The sequence below is a fragment of the Hibiscus syriacus genome, unplaced genomic scaffold (assembly GCF_006381635.1).
Source record: "Hibiscus syriacus cultivar Baekdansim isolate YM2019G1 unplaced genomic scaffold, ASM638163v2 tig00116997_pilon, whole genome shotgun sequence".
Taxonomy (NCBI): domain Eukaryota; kingdom Viridiplantae; phylum Streptophyta; class Magnoliopsida; order Malvales; family Malvaceae; genus Hibiscus; species Hibiscus syriacus.
Genome location: NW_024063513.1, coordinates 49,745 through 74,765, shown reverse-complemented (window position 1 = coordinate 74,765; position 25,021 = coordinate 49,745). Strand labels below are relative to the sequence as shown.

Sequence of the window (25,021 nt, the reverse complement as noted above, 5' to 3'; positions counted from 1 at the left end):
TTCTACACCGATTAAACACTATTAGTGAACTGGAAGGAACCGTTGAATCGGCTGTGAACCGTTCGAATCAGACCGGAGCGTAAACCGGTTGAAAACCGGTTCTGTTTTTTTTTTAAAAAAAATTAAATCAAACGATGTCGTTTGTTAAACAAGTCGAGTCAAACTCGAGTATTGCTGAGCTCGACACGAACTCGAAAACTTTAAAAGTAAGCTCAACTCGACTCAAAAACTCACGAGCTAAAAATTATCAAGTTCAACTCGAACTTGAAATATAATATTAAAATTTGAACTCAAAAAGGCTCGAATTCAAAAAAAAAATTAGAAACTTGATTGAAGCTTAAAATTCGAGTTCGATTGAAGCGAAAGAATAGTTTGTTCTGTGCTCACAAAATGCTACATGATTTGAATGCCAAATTACCTCTATTATTTATAGAAGTCAGTTGAGATGCTCTTCTATGTTTCTTAGCCTCTTGAGATTGTTTTGTTTTCATATTTTTACTCTTTAGACTTTTGTGATGCTCTTCTATGTTTCTTAGCCATGTGAGATTTTTTTAAAAAAAAAAATTAAATCAAACGACATCGTTTGTTATGATTTTTTTAACCCCAAATTTATTTTTTGATTATAGTTATATAATTATATTTATTATTTAATATGTTTTACCTTAAATATTATGTTGTAGTTGATTTGAATCATTTTGTTTCACTTGATTTTATGGTTTTGAACTTATATATGTTATAACTTGCTTTGAATATGACTTGTGATATAAAAAACTATTTTTTATTAAATGTTTTTTTATATTTTTATTTAATTTTTTAAATAATTAATTAATTATGACGTCGTCCGGTTCTTCCGACCGGTTGAATCAGTGAACCGGTAGCACGGTCGGTTCGCTGACCGGTCCGGTTATAAAAACCATGCTGTTAGCTAAAAGTTAAAAGAATGAAGAGAATTAAGCTTTAGTCCTTTGCCACACACCAAAGACGAGTGTAAAAGGGATTTTTACGGGGGCATCGACCTCTCTCATTGGTCTCCATCAAATGGTCTTTTTCAGATGCTTGATAGCATCTTCTCTTTTGTTAAAGGGGAAGGCTATATGGGACAGGTGGTAGTGGATGATGATATGAATTGCTGATTTCGACTTCATCCGGAAGGATCAGTATTCGCTCTTCTCACCAAAGAGAATCAGTATTTCCTTCAAGAATTGGAGGGATAAACTATATAAAGCAAAATTAGAGAGAACATAAAAAGGGATTTAAGGTCTAAAATAATATTGCTACAGAATTTCAAAGGTAGCTTCTGTAGACCGTGCTGTACATGCATTTCTCAGCAGATTTAACGAGATCCTCGGCTGGGGAAGATGAGAAGCCAGACCTAGCATCAGCAACCATCAAACAATGTAAATATATGGATATCGAGAACTGTGATTTTATGAGCTTAGACAAATAAAAATGTCAGTTTTAAGGCTGGAACTCATCCAGTTCATATACCTTGGCAGCTACCTTAGCAGCAATATTGGCAGATATCTTTCTGATGTTCTTGAAAAGAGGGTAAATCATTCCCTTTTCGAAGTTTTCCTCGGTCACTTGTGAAGCCAAAGCTTTGGCTGTCACACAGGAGAAACTTTTAGGTTCAAGTTATTCACCCTTTTCATGTATAGAAACAGACCAAATGCTTAGTTTGAGGAATTGGGTTGATGCACTTACAGCCCTCCAAAAGCATGGCATCACGTACTCGAATTGAACCAGAAATTATCAAACCCAAACCAAAGCCAGGGAAAATATAAGCATTGTTTGCCTGGATCACATTACACAATGTCCCAAGGATTTAACAGTTAGTCTTAAGAAAATGTGTGGGTGCAATTAAATTTTCCCAAACTCGAATATGCTTCAAGCATAGGCAGAAAGCAAAACCTGGCCAGGCACAAAGATTTTTCCATTATATTCGAAGGGATCAAATGGGCTTCCACTGGCAAATATTGCACGACCTTGCAGAGTTTTAATAGTGATTTATTTGAATGAGTAAAAAGTTCAATGCTACAAGACATCTTGCATGTCATATACCTCAGTCCATGTATATGCTTCTTCTACCGTAGACTCGGTTTGTGATGTAGGGTTCGATAGAGCCATGATAAAGAGAGGTCTGCAAATCAGCCTTAAAGATTAGTATAAAACTCACCAGCTGAGATGACCTCATATATATATATATATATATATATATATATATAGAGAGAGAGAGAGAGAGAGAGAGAGAGAGAGAGAGAGAGAGAGAGAGAGAGAGAGAGAGAGAGAGATAAAGAACCTTATTTAATGACGCCATGGCCTCAACAACCTCCTTCGTGAATTGTTTTCCTATACCAGATGTTCCAATCAAGATAGTTGGCTTGATTGGCTGGTTAATCAAAGATAAAAGCGAGAAGAAATAAAAGAAATACATTTCATTTTTGAAGAATCTCTGTTAATAATTCACGACGAGTTACACACGTTGACAGCATTTATGAGTTCCGTTACAGGTCCATGCTCATTAGCCCAAGGTTTCTTGAAGTCTTGAAGTGATTCCTTGCGAGAGGCAACAGTCAATCCTTGCCACAACAGTGAGGAAAAGGATGGTTATACATATATTCCAGTTTATTATACAAGATGGTTCCAATGAAATTCATAGTACCTTTTAGTCTACAAGCCAAATCTTATTGTGGTTCTCCTCGATCGGTTTTCCATTCTGTCAATAAACCGTATATGTTTAGCCATAAACCTTTCCTGAAGACACAAATAATTAGCATTAGAAGATTGTTACCTGCTCTGAGATCTCAAGAGATATGAGGTCAGCTATACCAGTTCCAGCCTACCGACAACCAAAAAGAAACACAATTAAGACATTGTACATGCGAGATAAGAAGCACATATTGTTAATTGAGCATTTTGTTAATCGAGCCTTACCTCACCAGCACCCAGGAACAAGAATGTATGGTCAGCAAGAGTTCCACCGATAATCTCAGGGATGAAAGAATCCCCGCCAGAACCACAGATGATGTACCCTATCATTATGGAAGAGTTGCCATATGAGAGAAAATTTCTCGAAACTAAACTAATTTCACCACCGTTGAAGAAAACAGAAGATGGGATTCTAGTTAAGAACATTACCTGTATATCGTCGTTGAAAACCAGATGAGTAGAACTGTATCTTGCCAACAGTTCAAATGCACTGTGGTTTGCAAAATCTTCGAACTGAAAATCAGGCTTAGCTTTATTTGGAGAACAGAGCATGTAAAAACCTAACAGCAAAGGCATAAAACGAAGATGAGCTGATGATTACCTGTATTAGAATTTTCTCTCCATAATTCTGTTTAACTGCATACATGAACTCTTGTAGCTGGTCAGCATATTCCTGCACCACGGAAACTGATGTAATTTGGTAGTTCAGGCAGGGATGTACATTTATGACATAACATATTATGGCTTAATGGAAACATATAGATGCAAAGGAAAATTGTCAAACCTTTCCGGTTGCCCTCTTTTGCCTGAGTCCGATGTAAAACAACTTCTCGTTGTTTGTCCCAGCATCTATAGTAATAGGCAAGCACTGCAAAACAATTGAATGAAGATTGTAAATAATCAGTTGATTTAGGAAAGGATTTATACTATATAGTTAAGCTTTTGGAAGCCTGAATTATAAAGAAATCATATATGACATTCGGATACTACCATGTATGGAACTACTGTAACCAATTTTTTTATACGGTGACATGAAATCAACTGGTTTTATCACTACTTACTAGCGAGGTACAGACACCACCGAGAGCTGTGTATAGAGAAAGTTTCCCTACAGGTATTCCCATTCCCTGAAAACAATCAGAACATTAATTATCATTAAGTCGATCGATAAGAACGAGAGAAATGATCGATGTTTTGACTGCAGCTTCAAAGCAGTTAGCAAATTACCTGGCAACCAAGATCCCCGAGTCCCAAAATTCGTTCACATCAGTCATAACAATGACTTGAACTGTTCTCTCAGGCCAGTTTTTTAGAATTTCAAGAATCTTCCCCCTGATAGATTTGATGGTTGGTTGTTGTTATTTGTATTTCAACTTCAACACAAAGGACACAGTGAAAATACATATTTCTTTTTCAGGCTGTTGTAAAGACCCTGAGGATGCTTGAAAATGCTGCCGTATTTTTGGCAAGCCTCACCAACTGTTGGAGTGTACACAACTGGGAGCAGTTCCTCCACGTTATCTATGAGAAGCTTGTAGAATAGTCGTTCATTCCTCTCCTGCCAAATGCAACATTGGTAAATTTGCCAATATATATGCTCTATATCACACGATATGAGTAGAGATAAATAAGGATTCAATGGGGGAATTTAAGGAGTGAAAAGTTCACCTGAAGATCTACCATTGCCATGTATCGGTGCAAAGGAACCGTGTATTGTCGAATGATATCCATCATCTTCTTCTGCTGAAGCTCCTGAGTGAGAACAACAGGAGGAAGAAGGCCACGCAGGTAATGTGCATCTCTCTTTCTCAGTGAAGGCAAGCCCTTTGTTGTGAGTCTTGTGACGTGGGTCACGCATCAAAGAATACCCACTACAACACCAATAAAAGGATCTACCTTGAGTCGATAGCCAAAAATATTATTTGCAAAAATCAATAAGAAATCTATCATCTTTGTCTTTTCTGAGTGATAGGCTGATCCAACGTGGCACTATCCTCAACATCACCGGCCATTATGATTCGAAAGGCAAAAACCAAACCTTTTCTATAGTAATAGTAAAAGCAAAGCAAAGCAAAACCCATGAAAGCAAAACGAGTATCAATGGGTGTTCAAAAGGAAGATCCTAGGATAAATTTCTTTTCTTTTCTTTTTTTCAATTTCAATTTTATTTGAAAGGAAATGTCAACGCCAAAAAAGGAACTAACTTGCAACGTGGGAACTTATAATGATAAAAATAAATAAATGCCGGAAATGGGTACTGGAGGGTCATTTATTTACCGCCTTTTCCTTGTCTAGAGGGAAAATAGTAAAACCCTTGCATGCTTTTTCTGTTTGTTTCCCGTGATTGTAGAGGGAGGACGCTACGATAACGATATATATTGTTTAATAAAATATATATAATATATTGTAAATAAAATTTAAATCAATTTAGAAAATATTTTAATAATAGTATCAGAAAATCATCCAATGTGGAATGAGTGAGATATCAAGTAAAAACCAATAAACATCTTAATCTATTGTATACATTTAAGTTGAAAGTTTCTGCTAAGTCATATGATCTGATAATTTTTTTTATTTTATATATTATTTACTTTTGTCAATATATTATTGAAGTGGAAACCCATGCTAGTGATTTTTAGTTAGTCTTTTAACTGTTATTAAAAATTTAATTTAAAGTCATTTTTTTTTTATTTCTGTTATACAAAAAAATGTACACTATCCTAACAAAATCATCTAGAATTGTTAATGATTTCAAGATATCAAAATATTTTTCTTTTAAAAAATAATTTTATCAAAATCATCAATAAATAAAAAATATTATAATAATTATTATTTGAAATAAACTTATTTGTCTAATTAATTTTTTAGTTATCTATTTCCTTAGTTTTTTTTCTCCTTTTCTTTATTATTCTTTATTAAACAAATATTGAATAGAAATTCCAAAGGCGCTTAAACTGGCATTCCCTGAAAAACTCAGTCAGTGAAAATCCCAAGACTTTAGCCATTAGGGTTTTTTAAGAAAAGTAACCTATTTTTGGAGTGTTTGATGGATCGTCTGCGCTCAAGACACAGACTGGTCTTCTCTGGATTTACAAAAGCCGTCTTTTTTCTATTTTTAGTGGCATTTTTTATATTGTCGGTTATCAGCCAGTGGGGTCTAGAACAAATGGTGCTATGAATTTCTTTTTACATATATTGATATTTATATATATCGGAAATTTTCTATACTTCTTAATGGTCTTTGATGTCTTATCCTATATTCGTTCTCCTGGTCAACGTGAATACGGCTTAATGTTGTTTTTGATTCATGAATCTCTTGATTCTCTTATATTTCGCTCCTTATGTACAGATTGAGATGGTTTCTACAAAGCCATTGCGCTATGGAATTATGAAACATGTACATGCTCATTCTTGTACGTCTTTATGTACAGATTGAAAAGATGGAGAAATTGTTAGTGGAATCAAGGGAGCCGCTGCATAGTAAGGAGTTCTGTCAGAAAATGGCAAAAAGTTTCAGGTTAGATACATTTTCATGGAAATCTTTGTAATTTCTATCTCTCCGGCCCTTTTAGATTGAAGAACTGAATCAACTTGGACTTGTATACACGTCTCTGCAGTTTATCCTCAGATCGTGCTGGCAAACCCATTGTAAAATGGACTGAGGTCTTTCTTTACTCCATTACTATCTTAGTATTTCTTTTTTTTATTTCAATTTTGGTTATCTCATTGATGTCGTATGGTTTAGGATGATCACTAATTTCATTATTGTTTCTTAGGTACAAAGCTGGTTTGCAGCCAGACAGCACATCCAAAGTTCCTTCCTTTACCGACACACCTGAAAATCAGTCTCCAATGCCTGCTGAAACTTGCCCTCTAAACAATGGACATCAAACTTCTCAAAATTTTGAAGGTCTGTCCTGTTTGGAATTTGAACAAAGAAATGGTTGAAGTTTGGAGAGACTCGGGTATCTGGTTGTTGTAATCAGGTTTTAGTTCAATTTGCTGCCTCATTTTGGGAACATTGAGTATATGGCTTGAGACCTTTATTTTTGCATAAATAGTTATATAAAATATAAACCAATTGTTCACACAATATTAAGATTTATTTTAATTGCATTTGCCTGTGTAATCGTCATAATCTCAAATTTGCCCTTTTGTCGTTCTTGCACAACAGAGCTGAAGACTTGAAGTGACCTTTGCTGCCCTAGTTCTTACTTTCTCTTTATTGTAATGTAGAACTTTACCAGTATAGATTAAGAGTGCCTATTTTAAGCACAAGTTCACTACCATCCATATTGACTGGTGCCGAAATCTAATACGATTTTCTTGGCCGTGTCCATCTCTGCTTTATGATCTAGAAATCATGGCATAAGTATTAAATATTGAACTGGACTGCCCCTTTAGTGTTCTGGGGAAAGCATGTTCTGCTTTTGCTAACATTTTTCCTCTCTTTAGGAGTGGATTCACAAGCTGGAGAAAAGACCCCTGATCTATCAGAACTAAAATTCGAGGCAAAGTCATCTAAAGATGGAGCATGGTAAGCAAATGAATATAAATTATTCCGAATAATAATTGTCCAGGCTTTTTCTATTGAAATATGTTGTGCATTTATTCTGTTATGTCGTGCCAATCTTCTATTTAAACTTGCTTATATTGGGCTGAGTTTACTTTGATGCACAGTTATGATGTTGATATATTTGTCACTCACCGATTTCTAAGTTCTGGTGAAGTTGTAAGTAGCTAGATCATATGATTGCATTCACTGTGTAGACCGATGCTCTTACTGAGCTTCATTTGATAAAATGTATTATCTGTTGTTCAGGTCAGATTTGTTGGATATGGGGCCGAGGATGATGAATGGGTTAATGTAAAAAAGGAAGTACGAGAGCGATCCATCCCATTTGAGCATTCTGAATGTAATCAGGTGGCCATTGGAAATCTCGTGTTATGCTTGCAGGTGATTAATAGATGATTCACTCATTGTTCTTAAATTTCTCAATAATCTTCCATCTCTCTGTTAATTTGCGTTTCTTGGCTGGAATTTAGGAAAGGAGAGACCAACCAGTTTACTATGATGCTCACGTCTTAAAGATTGATCGGAAAATGCATGACATACGAGGTTGTAGGTGTCTCTTTGTGATCCGATATAATCATGACAACTCAGAGGCAAGCATTTTGTGTTCTTGTTAACTCTTCATACTGGCTCGATTAGGAGTACATGAACCAATACTGATATTTCTGGTTTAATTTTCACTTTCTTCCAGGAAATAGTTCGATTGAAGAAACTGTGTTATATTCAAGGCCAACGAATGAAGTAATTTGCAGAATGCTTCTGAATTTTCACTTGCCATCCGACAACTGTCTATGTATAATCACAAATTTCGTCATGGATTTACTTCAAAGTAGCCAGCCGATGTCAAAAAGATTTTCATAAATGTAGCCACGTAGGTCAGAATACCAGTGGACATATCGGGGTTTTTTCACTGCTACTAATCATTATTTTAATTATTTTAACATACATTTTATAAAGAGAAAATAACTTCATTGACCAAAAATGTCTTATAATATATGATTTTAACCAACTTTTTTTAGATTTGTCAAAATGACCAATTAAATCGCAATGCGATCGATAATTCGCAACGCGATCTCCGGTATCGCAAATCAGTTTCCAGATTCGCAACGCGAACTGCGACTATCGCAATGCGAATTTGGACTATCGCAATGCGAATTTGGACTATCGCAATGCGAATATGTAAATCGTAATGCGATAGTCGACTATCGCAACGCGAACTTCAACTATCGCAATGCGAACTTGGACTATTGTAATGCGAACTTGGACTATCGCAATGCGAATATGTAAATCGCAATGCGATAGTCCAAGTTCGCATTGTGATAGTCGAAGTTCGCGTTGCAATAGTCGAAGTTCGCGTTGCGATAGTCGAAGTTCGCATTGCGATATATATATTCGCATTGCGATAGTCGAAGTTCGCGTTGCGATTTTCCAAATTCGTTGCGATAGACCAAAATCGCAACGACTTGTGGTATTGCATTTGTTTCTTAAGAATTTTCTCTAAAAAGATAGTATTCACGCGGACGTGTCGAAGACACATATTACCACGACCCGAGACGAGACGGCAGCGGCGCGCGAGAGTCCCCCTTGTTCTCTATCACTCAACAAGGAAGTGGGAAAGCCAAGCCTTAAATACCATTCCCAATAGTGTTTCCAATACTATGTGGGATTGAGCATTACCAACACTTGTTTCCAATACAATGTGATTATTCAGGAAACAATTAACAATCATGCACCTTAAAACAACTGAATCAGCAACCAATTGCATTAGTATTATACGATTAAATATGGAGAAAATCGCCTCAGTGACCAAAAATGTCTTATAATATACGATTTTAACCAACTTTTTTTGGATTTGCCAAAATGACCAACAAAATCGCAACGCGAAATAAAAATCGCAACGCGATCCCCAGAATCGCAAATCAGTTTCCAAAATCGCAACGCGATTCTTGAAAATCGCAATGCGATAGTACAAATTCGCATTGCGATTTTAAAGAATCGCAACGCGAATATGAAATCGCAACGCGAACACATAAATCGCAACGCGTATCCGTAAACCGCAACGTGTATCCGTAAATAGCAACGCGTATCCGTAAATCGCAATGCGTATCCGTATATCGCAACGCGTATCCGTAAATCGCAACGATAATCCGTAAATCGCAACGAGAATCTGTAAATCGCAACGATAATCCGTAAATCGCAACGAGAATCTGTAAATCACAACACTGAAATTTTGGGTATATAACTACGCAACAGCAACAAATCATAAACTAAATCCCTAAATCGCAACTCATTCCATCTCCATCTATCACTCTCTCCGGCGACATCCGTTCCTATATCCAACGACATCCTTCCCAATCCGGCAACAGGTTTTAGTTTCGCAGCTCGTCTGTTTAGTAAATTAATTTACAACCATGAAATCATCTAATGTTGATCATGTTTGGATAGATTTGTGTTTTGGAGGGTCATGGGATAATGTTCATGGTGTTTTACAATATATGCCTTTACCCATGAATCTTCAACTAAAATTGTCTTTACAAAAGTTAACTTATGAAACTCGAATGCTACGTGTTTCAAATAAATTGAATTTAGAGCCCCTAAGTGGATTTAGGCTATCTTATCAGAGAAATGGTAAAGTTTATTTGTTAACCGACAATGAAGATGTTGAACGATTCATTGCTTACATTAGTGTTTCACAAGATGATGTTACATTGTATGTTGTTGAACCTAGAAGTAGTATTGTTGGGTCAGTAGCGGGTAGTAATCAACTAAGTTTTTCTCAAAACCCACAACCTTTCTCTAATCCAAATCCCAATCAACTTTCAGCACCAAATTCCGGTTTTCGTATTGACCAGTTAGACGATGATGAGCCAACAGAAAAAATTGTGAGTACTAGTCAGTATTCGAAATTTGGTCTTGGTCAATATCCGGACTTTGATATTGGTCAATACACGGATTTTGATGATGTTTCAGAAGAAGAAACAGACCATGTGTGTAATGATTTTCATATTGGTCAATACCCGAATTTTGATGATGAAACACCCGTTGCCGAGGAAGATGTTGTTGATGATAATGAGGAGGAAGTTACGACTGTGAATGAACATGTTGAACATCCATTCTGTAATTCATATAATCCTGAAGAAGAAAAAGAAGAAGAAAAAGTCCCCGAAGAAAAGAAAATGCCACGGGAGTATAACTGGAATATGCCAGAATTACTTCAGTTACCGGAAGAAGAGTTGGCAAAGAAAGCAGTTGATTGTTACACAAAAGTTATTCGTGTCAAGAAAGATGATTGTTTTGATACAAAGGAAGACTTGAAGATAGCTTTGTATACGAAATGTGTGGAAGATGGCTATCAACTAAAAGTTAACAAATCAAGCAAAGATCGTTTCGAAACAAGGTGTATGATTGACAAAAACTGTACGTGGCGTATGATTGCAAAGAGAATAAAAGATTGCAAAATGTTTCAAGTTAGGACTTTTATTGATAAACATACATGTTCAAGAACCCAAGTTTTTCCTCACCATAGACAGGCAAACAAAAAGGTGTTGGGTGGTTTTATGGCTGAGTTAATGTTTTTGAATGGCAGGGTATATCGGGGACATGAAATTATGACTGACATGAATGCTCGGTTCAAGATTAGTATATCATATTCTCAAGCTTGGAGAGCCAAATGTTATGCCTTGGAATTGTTGAGGGGGTCGCCAGAAGCATCGTTTGCCCAACTGCCGGCTTATTGTCACAATTTAAAGCTGAAAAATCCTGGGTCGGTAACTCATATCAAAACAGATAGAGATGGACGCTTTGAGTTGCTGTTTATCGCCATTGGTGCTACGGTTAGTAAATCAATATAATTTTGTTGACTCATTTTTGTTAGTTACATGCATTTCACATTTAAATGATTATATTTCTTGTGTATATTATTTTGTAGATTCGTTCGTTTATTACTTGCATGCGCCCAGTTATTATAGTTGACGGAGCACATTTGAAAGGTCGATACCTTGGAGTAAACTTATTAGCAGTAGCCATGGATGCTAACAATGGGATATTGCCAATAGCTTACGGGGTTGGCAAATCTGAAACCTCTGATTCATGGACATGGTTTATGGGGCATCTTAGGGATTGCATAGGTCCTATTAGCAATCTGACAATCATATCCGATAGGGCAAACTCAATTGACAACGCTGTTAGAAGGTGTTTCCCAGATGCTTTTCATGGACTTTGTGGTGTTCATTTGTATAGAAATCTAAAATCAAGGTCTGCTGGTATAAAAAAGCACAAATGGACATACTGGAAGGCTGTAAAAGCTTATCGGGAAGTGGATTTCAATAAGCATATAAATTGTTTAAGACGTGTTTTGCCTCAGTGTGCTCAAACACTAGAAGATGTCGGGTTTGAAAGATGGTCAAGAGTACATCAACTTGGAGCAAGATATGGTTTCATGACGTCTAATAGTGCAGAATCAATCAACGCTCTAAGTCGTCATTCCCGGAAATTATCCATTACTATGTTAATGGAGTTTTTTCGAGCCTCTATTCAACAGTGGTACTACAAGAAAAGAAACCATGCAGGTATTATTTCTTTGAATTCGTAACTTATCATATTTATATATTTTACTAAGTATTGTTTATTTAAATTTACAGGAACATTGGAACATCGTGTTACACCATGGACTGAAAAAAAGATAACGAAACGTGTTGTGAAGTCAACGTCATGGAGAGTTGAACCATGTTCAAACACTTTGTTTCAAGTACTGGATAATAACTTAAATGGGCTAGTCGATCTAAATGCAAAGACGTGTAGTTGTATGAAATGGCAAACATCTGGTTATCCGTGTGGCCATGTTATAAAAGTTGCTCTTCATTTAAACCAAGATGATTCAAGCGCATACGCTATGGATTGCTACACTACAGAAGTTTATCGACAGACTTATGCCGAGATTGTCTACCCTATTCCACATCCTTCTGAGTGGGACATACCAGATGACTTACAAACAGTTTTGCCACCAGCCATGGACAGAAGGCTACCTGGCCGACCAAAAAGTCACGATCGTATACCGTCTAAGGGTGAAGAGAAGAAGAGATCGACATGTAGTCGGTGCAAGGAAAGTGGTCATACAAGGTTGACATGTGGATCACCAGTGCCATCAAAATCATCTTTTCCTCTACGAAAATATGGATCCTCATCAAAATCCAAAGCTCATATGGTGTCAAGCAAAAGGCAATCATCTTTAAAATCCCAATCACAATTGGCTTCACCTTTTGGGACTGTTAACTTAGGTGATTTTTAAATGCAAACGTTGTATTATGTGGATTTTATGTGTGAACTTTTAACATTTTCAGTTGAATTAATGACTCAGGCCAACCATTTTGACTTAACCAACTCTTGTTATTCAGTTGTTATCACTTATTAGGCATGCATTTGACTATCGCAACACGGAAATTACAATCGCAACGAGAGAATCGCAATGCGAAATGAAAATCCCAACATGAAAATCGCAATGCGGAAATGAAAATCGCAATGCGAAATGAAAATCGCAATGCCAAATGAAAATCGCAACGAGAGAATCGCAATTCGGAAATGAAAATCGCAATGCGAAATGAAAATCGCAACGAGAGAATCGCAATGCGAAATGAAAATCGCAACGAGAGAATCGCAATGCGGAAATGAAAATCGAAATCGAAATGAAAATCGCATTGCGATTCTCTCGTTGCGATTTTCATTTCCGCATTGCGATTTTCATTTCCGCATTGCGATTCTCTCGTTGCGATTTTCATTTCGCATTGCGATTTTCATTTCGCATTGCGATAGTCATTTTTGCCTTCAACATAATGCAGATTGAAATCAACAAAATCAACCATTACATTTCAATCAATTAAACAAGCACAAATAAGAATTATGTTCGCATCAATTACACAAATCAACTTTTACAAATCATCTTTTACAAATCAATTAAACAATCAAAAAATAAGTAATAATTCTTATTTCCAATCATCTACTATTGAATCAACTTTTACAAATCAATTAAACAATCAATTAAACTATTGAATCAACTTTTGCAGCCATACATCATTTTCACGCAGTTCACTTCTGAGATTAACCTGCAGAAACCAAACATTTGCTCAAACAACACTTTCTACACATCTAAAACCTACAAACAGCAAATTATTGAATTCTAGGTACTTAACCAAACATTTTCAAACCAAAAGTCTATAAACTTACCAATTGTTTATGGACATTTTTATAACGCGGATGCAGGTAGGCAGCGTCTCGTATATATCGATTTAGCCATATAATGCCGAAACCACAAGCCTACTACAGCTCTATCTCTATCGGTGGGAGGTAGATACTTGGTGCTTCCCGTCGTCAAGCGCTCCAACGCCAAGCATACGAGAGGACCACAATCTCCTCTGGCTCCTCCCGTTTGTTGTGGCGCGGTCTCGTCTCTAATAACTGTAATATTGAGCTTCTTTGGCTTCTTGTTTCCAGAACGAGTCCAATAATTGATCGCATCCAAGAATTTAGCCAAATGAGAGCTCCATCCCTTAATAATATCTCTTAAATCAGCCAATGATATGTAATTTATCATGCTGTCATACACTATTGTCTTAAGGGATGGGAGCTGAAGCTCGACGAGAATCCAATGTTTACGTTTCAAAACAGGGATAAACATCTGCAATTATAAGTAATAATTCATTCATTTGCGCACTTATTTCATAAAACCTTTAAACTCAATCTAAAATAAATACTAACCTTATCGACCTCCCACCATGCAGGATAAAGTTTAGCTTGTCCATTGCCCAAATCAAATGATTCATCTCGTGCATTCTTCAAGTGAACGGCGTTAAAAGACGTCGACATAATTGTATATCGTATATTTTTATTTTTCTTAAGTTTTCTTATTATTAGAAGACGTGTCACCCACGCATCGATATGTTGTTTTACAAAAAAAGACATATATTAGTGACTTACATAAATTTAAAAAAAAAATTAATCAAATTGAAATATAAGAAAAATATAAGACTTACCCCCCCATCGAAATAGCCATTGTCTTCGACCCCTAATAATACGCCCCACCAAGACCGATCAAGCAACAAATAGATATCATCGGTGAGCTTGCATATGTCAGTGAAACACCCCTGGCTCCGCTCATGTAGATAAAAATCAACTGCGGTCTTAGCCCAAAGGGTGTTATCCAGAATTATGTCCGGTAGTTATTTCCTCTCCTCTTCAGATACCGGTATGGTACTGGCCGGTAACTCATACGAGAGCCAACTTGAATCCATCATGTCCGGCACGTCAGAGGGTTTCTCAAGAAGCCTACATATGACGCCATGTGAATCGGGCTCTTGAATGGTGGGAGGGACCTCTTCAATGATGACAGTGGCCTCTTGAACGGTGGGAGGGGACTCTCGAGGAATGATAGGGGGGGCCTCTTCAACGATAGGAGTGGACTCTTGAGGGATGACAGGCGAGTCGGGCTTCTTCTTGCGGTGTCTTCGCACTATTGGGGTGTACGGAGACTTAATAGCACGTGCACGCTGTCTGATGCGTGAAATCCGTCGTGCAAGCATAACCCGACGTAAAGCATCCACTCTATCGGGCCGCTAAATAATTAAATACAAAAATCAGTAAATAAACAGACATGATATTTAAACAGTGAAAACAAAGACAAATATGTTTCAAACTTGCATTGTATTCACCCAAGTCATTATTCTATCATAGTTCACAAAATGCATCAGATAACAAAGAAAAATATGTTTCAAACTAATACCCTATAGTTAGTATTTGTCTTTGTTTTGTCTATTGGTTGAAGTAATGCAATCCATTCAAGTTTCAATTTGCAGAAGAAGAAATAGTTTACTTTCGCAACACGAAACTTAAAATCGCAACGCGAAATGAGAATCGCAACGAGAAACCAAAATCGCAACGCGAAACCAAAATCGCAACGCGAAATGAAAATCGCAACGACAGAATCGCAATGCGAAATGAAAATCGCAACGAGAGAATCGCAACGCGAAATGAAAATCGCAATGCGATTTTGGTTTCGCGTTGCGATTTTGTCGTTGCGATTTTGGTTTCGCGTTGCGATTCTGTCGTTGCGATTTTCATTTCGCGTTGCGATTCTCTCGTTGCGATTTTAAGTTTCGTGTTGCGAAAGTAAACTATTTCTTCTTCTGCAAATTGAAACTTGAATGGATTGCATTACTTCAACCAATAGACAAAACAAAGACAAATACTGACTTCAGGGTATTAGTTTAGCAGAATTGGCAGCAACCGAACAAATTTACTTTCAACCAAAAGACAAAACAAAGACAAATACTATTTCACAGTGTTAAAGAATACACAGTTTAGCAGAATTGGCAGCAACCGAACAAATTTACTTTCAACCAAAAGACAAAACAAAGACAAATACTATTTCACAGTGTTAAAGAATACACAGTTTAGCAGAATTGGCAGCAACCGAACAAATTTACTTTCAACCAAAGACAAAACAAAGACAAATACTATTTCACAGTGTTAAAGAATACACAGTTTAGCAGAATTGGCAGCAACCGAATAAATTTACTAAGCAATCTAAGTGAAATGGCTAATCTAAGTGAAATTACGAGTAAATTTATCATTAAGTTAAATATGGAAAATCTTAAACTTACCTCGTTGCGTAGAGTATGAACCTCATTCTGCAACGATACTATCATCTCACGTAGAGCGGCAACCTCACCACGTAAAGTTGACACCTCCACACGCCATGCACCATCGTTATCGCGTAGAGTACCGATCTCCTCACGCAAGGCATTGACCTCATCACGTAACTCATCCCGTGGAGGTGGAGAACAAGGAGATAAATGTCGTGGCCTCTTTACCGGTCGCCTATCATGAGGTGATGGTGGAGAAGAGGCTCGATGATGTGACGGGATAGGTGATGGCTCTCGTTCTAGAGGTGTATAGTCGGGTCGATCGGGTGATGGCTCTGGGTGAGGTGATGGCTCTCGAATTGGAGGAAGTGGATGCTGCTCATCATCCGTGCCATCAAAAAACTCTGACTAGCTTGCCACCAATCAGTGGCAAGCTCTTCCTCCGTGGGTGTCAGTCTTTGTAATGGAATGTTGGCCTCCTAACAATATAAAAACTCAAACAAAGTTAAACGTCTACTATTAATAACTTGTTTATATATTATATGAAAGTATTTGTGTTAACTTACATTATTTATTATCGCATATGGTATTAAGTCTTCCCAATCCAACAGATTTTTCCTCTTCCAGGAAATAGCCCTGGGAATATCATTTGACGTTTTTATTGCATATGTACGCATGCTGGGGAAAGCCTCGAATATCCAAATCTACAAACAATATAATAACAAAATTAGTAATTGTTAAATAATTAATTATAATTTTAGAAACATTATATAGAAATTCTTACCTTAAAGGCCCAAACAAATCCTGACAAAGTGTATTTCGACCCATCGCCACGCAAACTTTTGCGGTCATCAAAGGCAGTAGACAACTTAGTCCAGGTAGCTTTCCATATATATGAACCCCACGTAAACAGATTCCATGCATTCAGGTCCTCTACCAATATTATTAGCTCCCGAGGAATAGGTTGTCTGGCCTCTCTGCCTAAAAAGCCGGCATACACAAGTAGTAGAAGGCATACTCGGACAACATCGACGTCATCCATCCGAGTGAAACCAGCTTTCTTATTAAACAATTTCTTCAGGTCGTCGACGTGTAGGTTCGGCTTCTCCATTGACTCATCCGGAAAAACCCGGGATAACCATGATGGGCGGGCGATATGACGAGTGTACCGGCCTACATCATCGTGTCCGAATCGTAGACCAGTGATTAAGCAGAACTCCTTCCGCCCAAAACAAGTATACGCTGGTGGAAAATGAAACCATATCTCTTCCTCACCACGTTGTATACTGTCGGGTAGATTTGATGTCATGGTCTGAAGCCACAAATGGGTCAAATTAGCATCTCCACCCGGATGCTGTACTCTCAGCCATGGCCCGAAGCAGGTTTCCTCAAACAATTGTCTTTGTGAAGGTGAAAGCTTCGAAGCAATTGTAGTGGCTAGGCTAACTTTATTCCTTAATGTCAATGAAGCCGAAAAAAATTTCTACAAAAACAATAAACATACCAAGTTAGATATACCAAAAACTACACTGTGAAGATATACCAAAAACAATAAACATAAAAAGTAGTAGTTTATTCTTGAAACTAAAATTTGCAACACTGTTTTGTCTTTTGGTTGAAATGAAAATCGCAACGAGAGAATGACTGTCGCAACGAGAGAAATGAAAATCGCAACGAGAGAATCGCAACGCGAAATGAAAATCGCAATGCGATTTTGGTTTCGCGTTGCGATTCTCTCGTTGCGATTTTTATTTCGCGTTGCGATTCTCTCGTTGCGATTTTCATTTTTCTCGTTGCAGATAGTCATTTTCACGTTGCGATTTTCATTTATCTCGTTGCGACTCTTCTGCAAATTGAAACTTGAATGGATTGCATTACTTCAACCAAAAGACAGAACAAAGACAAAGACAAATACTAACTTGAAAATCGCAACGAGAGAATAGCAACGCGAAATGAAAATCGCAACGAGAGAATCGTAACGCGAAATGAAATCTAAGTGAAATGGTTAATCTATTATTGAAATGACCAGTAAACTTATCATCAGTTTCAATATGAAAAACCTACAATAATGCAAAAATTTCAAAATAAAAATAATTAAAAAAAACTAACCCTCGGAGGTTGATTTTCCATTTCTGAATATTGTGAGGGATTTCTGACCGTGAATGGTTGTGAGGGATTTCGCCGGAGATGGGGACGGAAATCTTCGGAGATGGGGACGGATTTCGCCGTAGAGAGTGAGAGATGGAGATGGGACTGAGTTGTGATTTTAGGTTTTAGGTTATGAGTTGCGATTACGGGATTTTGTCTTAATATTCGTTTTTGTAATTTGAAAATAAAATACGCGTAGCGATTATAATGGCGCTTTAAAAATCGCGTTGCGATTTACGGATACGCGTTGCGATTTACGGATACGCGTTGCGATATACGGATACGCATTGCGATTTACGGAAACGCGTTGCGATTTACGGATACACGTTGCGATTTACGGATACGCGTTGCGATTTATGTGTTCGCGTTGCGATTTTCATATTCGCGTTGCGATTCTGGAAAATCGCAATGCGAATTTGTACTATCGCATTGCGATTGTCAAGAATCGCGTTGCGATTTTGGAAACTGATTTGCGATTCTGGGATCGCGTTGCGATTTTTATTTCGCGTTGCGATTTTGTTGGTCATTTTGGCAAATCCAAAAAAAGTTGGTTAAAATCGTATATTATAAGGCATTTTTGGTCACTGAGGCGATTTTCTCTTATATATGTCATAATTAAAAGTCAATCTACAATCAATCGCGATTATTGCAATTTTAAGCAAAACATTCAAAAATAATATTACTATTTAAGGTTCAATCCCACATAGTATTGGGAACAAGTGTTGGTAATGCTCAATCCCACATAGTATTGGAAACACTATTGGGAATGGTATTTAAGGCTTGGCTTTCCCACTTCCTTGTTGAGTGATAGAGAACAAGGGGGACTCTCGGGCGCCGCCGCCGTCCGTCTCGTCTCGTCTCGTGGTCGTGGTCGTGGTCGTGGTCGTGGTCATACGTGTCTTCAACACGTCCGCGCGAATACTATCTTTTTAAAGAAAATTCTTAAGAAACGAATTTGGAATAAATCACAACGCGAACTTCGACTATCGCAACGCGAACTTCGACTATCGCATTGCAATTTACATATTCGCATTGCGATAGTTCAAGTTCGCATTACGATAGTCGAAGTTCGCATTGCGATAGTCCGAGTTCGCATTGCGATAGTCGACTATCGCATTGCGATTTACATATTCGCATTGCGATAGTCCAAGTTCGTACTGCGATAGTCGAAGTTCGCGTTGTGAATCTGGAAATTGATTTGCGATTCCGGAGATCGCGTTGCGAATTATCGATCGCATTGCGATTTAGTTGGTCATTTTGGCAAATCCAAAAAAATTAGTTAAAATCGTATATTATAAGGCATTTTTGGTCAATGAGATTATTTTCTCTTTTATAAAAGGCTTAATACACTTTTAGTACCTAAATTATGCCTTAAAATATGATTTAGTGCCTAAAGAATTTTTTACTCGTAATAGGTTTCTAATGTTTCCAACGTTACACTTTTAGGTGTATGGACCGTAACGGTCATTAAATTTGGTTGTTATCAGACACATGTCACTTATATAAAATTTCAAAAATTATTTTTAAAAAAAACATAAAACCCTCAAATTTTACATCAAATTTTATAGTTTTCGTTCGTAAGTTATATGGTTGTCACCGTTAGTTTCTTGTCCCGATTCGAGCAAAACCAGACCGGTGGTGACTCTTTGTCGTTTGTGGTGGGGATGGGAGGGAGAGGGATAACATAGGATAGGGGTTTGAACTTTTATTTTATTTTTCTTTTAAAAAATATTTTTGTTATTAAAAATTAAAAAAAACACTTAAAAGGGTAACGGAAAAAATTGTATGCATCTAAAAGTATAACGGAGAAAACGTTAGGCACCTATTGTTAACAAAAAAATCTTTAAATATCAAATCGTGTTTTGAGATATAGTTTAAGCACTAAAAATGTATTAAGCCTTTATTATAAAATGCGAATATACAAGAAATTTGCATATAAATATGTTTATAAAAGAATAAAATCTTAAAACTAATAATTAAATTCAAAAAAATAAATTATTTTATTTTATTTTTTAAAGGTGTTTAGAAGATAAAATTGACAGTGAATATTAAAGTGATCAAATCAGTTCACGACTTTCGTCTCATTTAGCGAAATTTGGGTAAAACTGACTATAAAGCATCTTGTAGTTCAAAAAATTGCGTGACCATTTAACCCCACGTCCCTACCCACCTTAAAACCAATTCTCAGAATGAAAACAAATGTTGGTTAGTCTACCTGTTAAGACTAAGATCAATTAAAGTCAACATCCCATTAGATCAAAAAACATGATCGATAAACCTTTAATCATAAATTTTGGTTTATCATGTTGAAGGTCTTAATACTCTGTAGTCGCATATGAATAAGATTATTATTTTTTGACATTATATGAATAGGATTATTAAATTATATTATTTGTGAGTATATTTATGGTTGTTACATGTTACAAATTTAAAATTGACGAATACTATTTAAGTGGGCCGGGGACCTGAGTCTAGTGTAGGGGTGTGGGATCGTATTCATGATTGGGCTCTATAGTTGGTCGCTGGTCCCCCCCCCCATCAAAAAAAAAAACCCCAAATTATGGAACAAGGCTTAGTTGGTGCAAAATCTCACATGGAACGTGAACATCACACGTGCGATAGACTCAACTTTAGGGTGGACCGACCTTTCTAAAAATAGTTTGAATTTTTCAGTAATTTGATTGGACCATTCCTTTAAACCCATCCCTTTCATGCATAAACCCTATGAATGAAAACTCCACATCAAAAGATGAAGTAAAGCATCCGTAAGTGCTGTTTTTTATGTTGTAAATACTGTTGCTAATGCTGGACGATTGAGGAGACAAGGGTGGTCGGGTAAACCTTTATTAATAGTCGTATAGGGGAGCGTGACATGATTAACTAGTCGGATGGCAAAAGACTTAACACCCCTGGATTCTTGTCCAAAAAAATAAGTAATATATATGTTCTTCCATTTCCATTTGAGTTAAATGTTCATGTAATGATGCTTTTATATAAGAATTAGTTATGGTTACTGACGAGTAATTAACTGTGAAATTATAAAAATGTAATTTACGTGGAAAAAAATTAATCATAAAAAATCACGAGCAAAGAAAATGAATTTCATTATACCGACGTTAAAATATAAGAAAAATATTAAGAAATGTATAACGAACTTTAAACACATCATAATATCAACAAAATTCCTTTTAAAAAGTTTAGAACTCCAAATACACATTTATACAAAATTTTAGGCTCGAGAATCTACGCATTTATCGTGGATCTTATTTTAGTTTTCTTCGTTAAGCGAGTTACAACATAAACTGGTGGAAATAAAATTCAGACTATAATCTCTAATAAGATTTAATCTTATTAAAATGATCGAACAAATATCTAAATGTTCTCAAATGGGTTTCTTTGATGGGTTTCATGAGCAAAGTTAAAAAGTTGAATTATAATTTCAATATAATTTTCCCTTTCTCTTTTTTGGACGAAGAACGAATTTTAAACAACAGTTGGAATATAGGGTGTTATGGCAGTGGGTTTCAGCTGCCATGTGACCCTCAATTTGGCCGATCGCCAACCTAATAATCGCACGTTATAATCCGGGTGGACCCAATTTGCGCCCGACGAGAACATTCTTTACAAAAAGAAAGTGGGATATTCAAGTCCCTGCTACTAGCCAAAGTAATATATGTTTATTAAGTTTCCAACTTATTGATCACTCTACGGACCACGAAAGACGAGCGAAACCCTAAAAATAAAAAATAAAAACTTTCAAAAGAGGGTTCAGACCCTTATTCGAGGGGTGCGGGTCGGCTCCACGTCATGCATGCCTCATTCGAAGAATTGGATAAAAGAAATTAAGGAATAAATGAAAGAGATTGCAATGATGAAAGCACTAAATATAATTTATTGTTTTTAATGCCCTTTACGACATGTTGGCATAAAATCAACTTTTTAATGTAATCTTACAAAGAGAATATTGAGCTGGATTAGGCATATTTGATTCATCATCCCACCTCCAAACCGCGACACCAACTAATTTATTCGAGTATAATACTGCTGATTACTTCCTAGATATAAAATATGCGGTGGAGAATGTACAGGAGTTCCACTAGGAAGATACATGCTCTTCTTGTGTATATATATTATTATTTGTTTATTAAAAACTTAACAAAAAGATATTGGAGTCCATTAAGTTGTCGTTAAAGAAAATATTATTTTTCTTAAAAGTCATAAGTTCGAACAGTTGCACTTACACTTATTAGGTGTGCTCACATTATCAATATATTAAAAAGATTTTGAATTAACACTAACTTATAATTTTTCTAAACTATTAAAAAACATGGTACAATAACTCAATATTAACTCACACAATTAGAGACATGGATTACTCGTGCATCTCATGCCCACCCACTCATATGGTGGGATTCATCACACATTCATATATCAATAAATTAAAGCAAATTACGTAGACGAGGCCAAATTGTCTATATATTGTTGTGGGAGAAAAATTTTTGTGATAAGGTATATCGGGGATTATTTCTCCATCTAAGGTAAAATTTACAGTAACAACACAAAGACTCCATGACTGCATGGCGTCTTCAGGCCAAACGTAAAGACTCCAGGAGTGTATGGCGCCTTCATGCCAATGGATAAGACTCCAAGAGTGCACGACATCTTCAGGACAAACATAAAGATTCCAGGAGTGCACAGCGTCTTCAGGCCATGCAGAAACAGATAGACTGTCTCTCCTCGGTCTGAAGACGCCATGCACTACTGGAGTCTTTAAGTTTGGTCTGAAGACGTCAAATAGTCATGGAGTTTTTGTGTTATTAGTATAGATTTCACCATAGATCAAGAAATAATCCGGATGTGGTCTATATTGATTTTTTTTCTACAACAATATTTCAACCATTTTCCCATACTTCTTTTATATTTTGTACACGGCACATATAGAGTATAAATATCATAAAAGTGGAGAGTTGAGAAGAGTTGTCCCATTTTAAGCAAAAATATAGTGGAACAATTAATTAGACGCTATGGGACAAGTTAATAGTCGTATATTTGTACAACATTCATGTTTGCCCAACCAAAGTCCAAATATATGTGCGATCCATATGGTTGTCGACAACTATATGGCACTATATAATAAAGAACAGTGCTAAATGCGCTTAAATAGCGCATCGTTTAAAATATCAATTTCTTTTATATAGATTTAGGGGCTATTTGTTTAACTCAGAATGATTAAGCGTTGAATGATTCAGATGCTGAATGATTCAGAGGCTCTATGAATTAGCTCTGAATGTGACATGTTGTTTGATAATGACTCTGAATCATTCAGAATGTACTTCTGTGCTGAATCATTAAGAGGTGCGAAATAAACGCGCGCTGAATGCTAAACGATTCAACATTCAGCGCTGAATGGTTCCATTAAGAGGCAAACAAACAACCCCTTAGTCTTATTTTCGTATGCATTAACTAGATGATTATATATAACATTTTTAATTATAAAAACATAATATCGGTTATGTTATAAGAAAAAGTCAATTAGTCAGGTGTGAAACTTGGGTCGGTACAAATTAATCAAGACGAATCCTTAGAACTAAAGGGTAATAAAAAAAAGACAATTAGGGGTGACATATTTTGAAGTAGGACATAGTTAAATTAATTGAATTAATTTGAATAAATCAATTCGATTTGATTAATTTCAATCGATTTAAAGAGTCGGTTAAAGTTTTAAGTTTTTCATTTTAATTCTAAATTTGAGAAGTAGAATAATCAATTCCAAAAATATAATTTAAGAAAATTAATCCCAAAGGCCAATTATATAAATTAAAGGTTAGAATTCACTTATACTTATACCTAATGTAAAGCTTTTAGTTTTATATATTTTAAGATCATTAGACGAGGGAAAATCAAAACTTAGGTTAACTCATTGTTTTTTCCTCACTGAATATCTTATCATTTCCTATTATTAATCTCAACATTTGATTTTACCTCGTCTAACGATCCTAAAACGTTTTAGGTGTAACTTTTTTTTTAAAATTTTACTATGTGTAATTGATCCTAGCCCTTAAATTAAAATTCGAATATAAAATATAATTTAATATAAAATGGAAGAAAATCCAAACCTCTTAAAACTAAATATTTTGTTTAATAATCTAATTTATTTTGGTTTGTTTGATTGAAACAATTTAATTAAATTTTGAATATTTTTTTTATTTCTAAGATTATGGATAAATCTAATTATATATATATATATATATATATATACATATTAAATTTTTTATATTAGTTTTGTAGTCTTTTAACTTAGCTTGAACTTAGATGAATCAGAATGAATAAGAGAATCAAAAATCAACAAATATTACATATCACATGTATTTTAAAATTTTATATAAACATATTATTTTAAAATTTGATGTATATAAAAAATATGTATATTTTAGAATAATTTTGTAACACAAAAGTAATCTTTACGACATATACAACTAAAAGCTATAGCGATCACAAAAGAAAGACTAAATTAGTAATATCAAATTTAAAGCTTAATGTAAAAAGTAGTATAATATCAGTTACAAAGATATCCAAGTAATTGAAAAAATAGGATGAAGATAGGAAATAGAGAAATAAAAGAAAGCAGAGCATGCAAGGTGATGGCGGGGGTATGAAAAAGACAACACACTGTATATTCCTTCGAGAAATAAACGGTGGGGTCTTCCTTAAAAGCCCCATTAACAGAGCCTGAGAAGAGAAACAGCACTGCCTCAGCCTTTCTTTCTTTTTCTTCATCTTCTTTCCAGTTTTTCTGCTCCTTTGCCCACTATGCTCTCTGTACTTATCTTTAACTCTCATTTTCAAGAACAAAAAATAAAAATAAAATATGTAACTCTCAATGCTCCAATTCCTATAATCATATTTCAAAGATTATACTTTATAAATTTGGACGCAATAATCAATTCATATGATATAA

General features: G+C 35.8%; 2 pseudogenes; one reads left to right on the top strand and one right to left on the bottom strand.

Annotated features, from left to right (window-relative positions):
- Window positions 1–1,278: 1,278 nt before the first annotated feature.
- LOC120193859 lies at window positions 1,279–4,576 on the bottom strand (annotated as a pseudogene).
- A 1,149-nt stretch (window positions 4,577–5,725) lies between these two features.
- LOC120194138 lies at window positions 5,726–8,027 on the top strand (annotated as a pseudogene).
- The last annotated feature ends 16,994 nt before the right edge of the window (window positions 8,028–25,021 follow it).